Genomic DNA, 7511 nt, shown 5'->3' with positions numbered 1-7511 from the left:
CTGCTACCAAGGCTACTGAAGAAGTTTCGAAAGAGCCTGTTGTTGTTGAAGTTGACAGTTCATCTGAAGAGTCTGAATCTGAAGATGAGACTGAGTCTGATGAAGAGACTCTGGCTACAAGATTGAAGAGAAGACCTGCTCCTATTCCCAAAGATAAAGGTAAGTCTACTAAGTATGTCTTTAATGCAAAAGAGATTGGAATGGGTTATACCAAACCTCTCAGAACTGTTTTACCAGCCTCTGAAACTCCAACCTCTGATAACCCCTTATCAGAATTAGAAAAACATCTTAGTCCAGACCCTCTCAACAATCAAACCTTCACTCAGAAACCTTCATCACCTTCCAAACCTAAATCACCTCAAACTCAACCACAAAAAGAAACACCTATCATCTCACCATCTGAACCTATATCACACACTCCAAACCCTGACAAAGTCTCTCCCACTAAACAACCATCTCAAATTCAATCATCTGAACCTGCATCCCCACAACATCAATATCCTGAACCATCTAACCCTGAACCAACAGATAATCCAATTCCTGAACCTCAACCAAGTGCTGAATATGCTTCTCCTGAGCGTATTCATACTTGTGCCCCCAAGCCTTCAGAGGCAGAAGTTGTCATTATTGACAATCCTGCTAATAAATCAACCAACCTCTCTACCATTCCCAATCATTCACCCTCATCATCTAACCCACTCAATAATCTATCCACTCAATTGCATAAAGACTTGGTTAAATTATCTTTGCTAAAGGACAGGTTTCTAGTTTGTCCTTCTGATGTGGATTTGGAAGTTTCAAGCATTAAGGCAAGGATTTGCAATGCTTTGGATGGTGCTGCTGAGGAAATTAAGGCTGTGGTTGGAAGAAGAGACTTGGATGTGATAAGCTTCATGAGGAAAAGTCTAGCTAGGGCTGAGTTGAAGAGGATTACAACTTTCAATCATGCTGAGTCTGAACGTGCTAAGCTGGAAGCACTTGCTGCTGCTGAACATCGTCTGAGTGCTTTTAAAGTCTGTTGGATAGACTCCCAGCTGTTTCAGAGTCTTGAAGCTCAGAGGTCTGAGTCTGAAAGGTTAGAAGAAGCTGCTGCTAGAGTTGCCCAGTTGGCAAATGAGCTACAACCAGAGGTTATCCCTGAAGATGATGTGCGTGGTATTCAGAATCAAGAGGATGTGCTGATGATTGACTATCCAGAGGAAGGTGAACCCTCCTCTGTTCAAAGACAAGCTCCTCAGGTTGAAGAACAGATACTGAATCTGCAACAAGCCTTAAGGGAACAGCAAGAAGGTTTAGAACGTCAAAGAGCTGCTCAAGAGACATTGGAAACCAAGGTGGATGGTTTAGTTTCCAATGTGGGATCCTTGAATGACAAATTTGACCAACTCTTAGCTTTCCTTAAGAAACCCTAGGACTCTATGCACTTGTTTTAAGCTGTTTTTGTTTTTCTTGTTATCTTCTGAACAATTTTATTTGTCTGGTTTATATTTCAAGCTGTTTTGTTTATATTTTCTTTACTTTGTCTGAAAAAATTTCTTATTTTGGATTTTCACTTAGTTATGTGGTTTGTTATTTTTTTGTTTGTGCAAATTTTCTTTGATAAATAAGATCATAAGAACACAAGATGCTTTTAAAACGAAAATTTTTATTATTGATCTAACCATGTTGAGTACATTGGTAAAAAGACAAAGAAAAAGACAACCTAATCCTAATCAGATGGATAATACTCAGAAGAAATCTCAGATTTCTCCTCAGCATCCTCTGATGAAATCTCTATGGGATCTGGGTTCTGCTCTTCTTCTTCTTCTTGTTCTTCTTCTGGAACATAGCTAGCCAAGAACTCAACATAGTCAGCATCATCTTCATTCTCTTCAGCTTCAGAATCTGATGAGATGACTATAATCTCCGCCTCTTGTGGTTTCTTGTTGTCTTCTTTATTTTTCTCATCTTCTTCGCGTTTTTCGTCTTCTTTCTTTCTTCGAAACTCTGCGATTCGTGAACTAAATCTTCTCATTCTTCCTAATCTCTCGTGCTTTACTCGTTTATTCTTGTTCTTACGTGAAGGAGGCATGTTAACTCGTTCACCTTTTTATAAACTTTTAAGCGCGTTGTTTTATGTCTTTGAAATAAATTCACCTTTGTAACATCCACTCTTCTTCTTTGACTGTCTTGGTTATATCAATTTTTTTACTTTTTTGATAATGACAAAAGGGGGAGTAGTTACGCATTAATTGATAAGTGATAAGTTTCAAAACTGAAACCACGCCTTTTATCTCGCTTTTATCCGTTAAATTAAAAGTTGTTACTTTTAAGTTGTTTTACGTATTTCAAGGTGGAGACTAAGTTAGTTGAAACTGAAATAAATTTCATAAGTAAGGATAAGTTAAGAGTGCAATTTTAACTTAGCCTTATGAGACTTAGGGGGAGAGCTTGCAAACCTCTCACTCTGGAGAAAGATATGAAATTTGTTTTATTTCAAATTATCTTAATCTTATACTAAATTAAAATATCATGGATAAAACTTAAAGTTTTGGCTTTAAGGAGTATCAATCTTAGGGGGAGCTTGCAAACCTCATAAACCTAAGAGAAACATGATAAGTTAATTTAACAACAATTGTCAATTAATACTGATGTTTGTCATCATCAAAAAGGGGGAGATTGTTGGAACAAAATTGATTTAAAAGTTAGCCCCTAAACCTCTTAAGGTTTTGATGATAACAAAGTATTAATAAACAATTGGAAGGACTAAAAATTTATTTTAAGTGTGCAGATATAATGCTCTGAATAAACCTTCAGAAGATGTATGTTCAGAAGTTCACGCGCTCAGAAGATGTTAGACTTAAGAAGTTACAACATTCAGAGGATGAAGTCTTCAGAACTTCTTGACTGACTACAAGCTTCATCAAAGTCTGAAGAGCTTCTTGAAATCTGTGAAGATTCTCTTTGCAAGTTAACTCTTCTACCAATGAAGAAAAGGACCTTTCAAGCCTGATCAGTTCAGCTACTCTTGTTTTGTCTGTACTCTCTTGAGAACGTGGGTCTTCAGTTTTGTTAGCTGAATAAGGAAAGTTCACTCTGCAGTAGTCAAAGTAGCTGAAACTCTTACTCAGTTTTGGATACAAACAAACTGCATCAAGACAGGCTGCTTGAAGACAAAAGTTTTCTACTCCAACGGCTCCTTTTTGCAACGTCTCTTTTCTAGTGGTATATATATACTAGAAGATTCAGCTACAAATGAATTTATAATTATTAAGGATTGAACGTGCGCTGAACAAACTCTGAACTCTGTGTATACAAGCTCTGAACCTCTTATCAAGTGTTTTTGCACTTTAGTCAAATACTTTGTACTCTCTGTATTTGTTCTCTTTAGGTTCATCTAAGAGCAATTGTATATTTCCATATACTTTACTATTACTTGAGAAAACTTAAGCTTGTGTGCTTAAGTGTGAAGTCTTAAGCTTGTGTGCTTGAGCATTGTTGAGAAGTCTCTTGCTTGTGTGCTTGAGCAGGTGTAATCTTGTGTGATTATAGTGAAATCCCTTGGAAGTGCAAGGGGACTGGACTACTCTCGTTTTGTGAGAGGAACCAGTATAAATTGCTTGTGTGATCTCTCTCTCTCTCTATCTTGTTATTATTTGTGTTATTTATCCGCTGCTAACTTAGTTGAGTTAAGAACTTGAAAAAGTTTTAACTTAGCTAAAACACAACTGGCCCATTATATTGTTCTATAAATAGGACTTGTATTGTCATGTAAACATACACCTTGATGAGAATAATACAATCTCTATTCTTTCTCTCTTCTCTCCTCTATACTTATATAATATTACTATTACTTATATTTCATAACACGTTATCGGCACGAGCTTACCAACTGAGGTACGCAATTCTTATTCTATTTTTATGAAATCACAAGTAGTTTTTATTTTTGATTATTATATGATTATGAATCGTTTGAACCTTGTATACTTATAAAGATCAAATAATAATAATTAAAATTAAATAAATAAATAAGCATAATTCCTTTATGTATTTAATTGATTCAATGTTGTTTACGCTTCGTGATATCCGACATTTGTATGGTGAAGCATAACACTTTGATAATTAATATTACATAAAATGTTGATCAATTATTTATTTATTTATTTATTTATAATATGTATTTTGGATGTTGGATAATGTTTGAGTTTCGTGACTGACAATAGTCTGGTGAAGCATCATTATGCTTCGTGACCGACACCTGTATGGTGAAACATCGACACTTCGATCATCCAAAAGAACTTAAACATGTTTAAGAATTCATAATCTTGGTTCTTGAAGAACCTAGACAGTTAATACATGAATTCCCGAAGAATTCATAATCTTGGTTCCTAAAGAACCTATTCTCAGTTCCTGAAGAACTTGGACATTTAATACATGAATTCCCGAAGAATTCATAATCTTAGTTCACGAAGAACTTAAAAAAAAAAAATTGTTCCAGAAGAACTATCACCATTTATCACCATGCATCCCTAATGGATTGCACATCAAAATACTTTTATGTGTTATATAGTTCCTGAAGAACTAATAAAACAACTTCCTTTTTCTCTTCATTGAATTCTAGATGAATTCAATATTCTTACATCCTTGAAGGATTGTAAATTGATAGTGATTTATTATATAGTTCCTGAAGAACTCAATAGATAAAATTGTAAAATTCAATTGCTAAGTAAATTTCACATAAAGCATGTAGCATGAATCACACCGTTTGTTTTTACGGCCTGCAGTAATATAACCTTAAAAACAAAGGTCAATGGCCGTATTGATTTTTCCGTTAAAAATTCTAAATTATGACAAATCTTCTTATTTAATATTGTTTCCTTATGGATTGTTTTTTTTTATATAATTGATTTTGTTTCCATATACCAATTGTCATACTTATAACAAAAGAGATAGAAACTAATTAACTTACCTACTATTAAGGCAATTTAACAAAAGAGGAACACAAGTGTGCAATTTTTTTTTCGGATACCAACTTATTCACTAATATTTTGGTACTTTAAACCAACTTTTCTAAACTTAAGGCCCATCCAAACAAAGTTAGATCTTCATTAATATACGCAAATTAAAGAAATAATTTTTTTTCAGTATGTTGAAAAATCAGTCACATTTGTGATTGAACAAAAGAAAAATTGTTGGATATATTTTGAATTTTGCAATATTTTACTATATTTATTTTATCTCCTTTTGTTGCTATTAATTTTAGCATCGATTTTTCTATGGCATCACCTGCATTTTTAGGCTGATTTATGATTTATTATGATTACTTATCCTGAGTATAATTTTTTTTATATATGGTGTTGTTCAATTTTATACTAAGGATTATACATGCACAAATAATTTTTTTTAGCCTATTTTCTTTGTGTAAAGAATTGTACATGATCTGAAATTTTCTCAAATGATTAAGTGAGATATGTTAAAGAGAAGAAAAATGAAGTTTTGTGATGTGGTTAAATCACCTTAATTGTTAATTAATGGATATTAGTTATAATTTTGATTTGACATTCATATTTATTTTTGGTTACTGTCTTAATTTCTTTGAAATTAACCTTCCTTTCTTTATATGCAATGATCATGTCTTTGTAACTTATATTTTTATATGACATTATTTTTCAATATGAATAGTACACCTATTTTCCCCTTGATTAATATTATATGATCATATCTCAATTATTTTAATTGTATTCAAGGTATGCAATCGTTTATCGAAATCTTTTAATTATTTGGCAATAATATCTCTTAACTAGTTGCCAATCAATTTTTTTATAACCTTTCTCATATTTTAAACGCAGAATATTATAGAGAAAGTAATTAATGTTGTGGTTACAGAAAATATAAAATAGGTCAATTATGTACATTTGGGTATAGTATATATTGTTATATGAAGGTGCAAAATTATACTTACTAGTATAACTGACCCGTGCAATGCACGGGTTAATTTTCATTGAAAAATATTAAAATATTAATAATAATATTTTGTGATTTATTAATTAACAAAATTTATTTGATATATTCAATGTAATTTATCTAAATATGAAAAATGATACAGATTTTAGAGATTTTAAAGGGGAAGGGCGGAATAGTCTGACGAAGAGTGAAACTCATCCACTCTCCGTTTCCGATCGACGTGTTATTTTCTCCCTTGTAGCCATCTTCACTGGTCTTTACTACAATGCAAGGATCTCATGAACATAACAAATTGAATAAATAAATTCTATATTATTTTTCAGATGAAGATCAACCTCCCCGTGACCATATTTTTAAATGATTCTCTTTAGAAAATAAAATTGAGAAGAGTGTTAATAACATTTTCTTAATATATTCTATATATAGTGGTGAGACTCACATTAGTGTCACTCACTTAAAGAGCGAGCTGAGTAATTGAAAGTGTTAAAAAAAATAGTGTTTCTGGCCTTCTTTATTCATAAACATGTTCATGGTTTTTTTGTCAAGTAACAGATGTGGAAACGTTGTACTATATAATAGTAAACACTACAAATAATGTGGATCTACACATATTTTTTTGAACATCAAAAGAAAGAATTCTATAAATTGCAGAAAAAAGCACTAAATTATTTCTTTCTTTTTCTGTTTTCACAGCCAGTTTAATTTGATTCGGAGTTAATTCTGGTATCAAGTGATTTATTTGATTGATATACAACATATGAATATTCAAATGCATTTTGACATGTATTAACATCTAATGTATTACAATAATTACTATAATACAGTTAAGCATATTCCCTATTTTTATTGCACTAATATTATATGAAATTTGAATTTTAATAGGATGATCTTATTCATAGAAAGTTTAAATATGGTCAATGCGTAAATAAGTCATTATATTGAATTGAATAAATATAATTGTTAAAAAGTTATTAGAGTAAAGACATAATTTCTTCTGATATAAAAAAAAAGACACAATTCCTTCAATAAAAGGATCCAATTTAGTCATCATGAAAAAGTTAAACCATCTTTTTAGTCTATGTCAAGGTTTTTAATTGTGGTTGCGGTTGTTGCGAATGCGGTCATTACGGTCGCTGCAACGCGCAATGCGGCTATTGCGGCGTGAAATCATTTTGACATTTCACAAGCTATATAAAATGAAACTACTATGTAACTATATTATTTATTCATCATTGCATAGTCTTAGTTTATTCCATAAACACTAATTTGAATGTGCTTAAAATACACGGTTGAGAGATGGTTAAAAGTAAGATTTTTCATTAGATTTGACACAAATTATGATTTAAAGGTCATAAATTTTATTTTTTTTGTGAGAAAATTTGAACCAACATCGTCGAAAATGTCTGATGCGGCTTCTGATGCGGTTGTGGTGCGGTTATGATGCGGCTGTACACGTGAATATTGTGTTGTAATTTTTGTCTCTCACATGCAAAGATCACAAATATTTGCAAGGATCATGAATCTGCAATATACAATGAAAACAATTATAATCAACAAAAAAAAAATTA

The sequence above is a fragment of the Trifolium pratense genome, linkage group LG7 (assembly GCF_020283565.1).
Source record: "Trifolium pratense cultivar HEN17-A07 linkage group LG7, ARS_RC_1.1, whole genome shotgun sequence".
Taxonomy (NCBI): domain Eukaryota; kingdom Viridiplantae; phylum Streptophyta; class Magnoliopsida; order Fabales; family Fabaceae; genus Trifolium; species Trifolium pratense.
Note: the sequence above shows the minus strand (reverse complement) of the source record.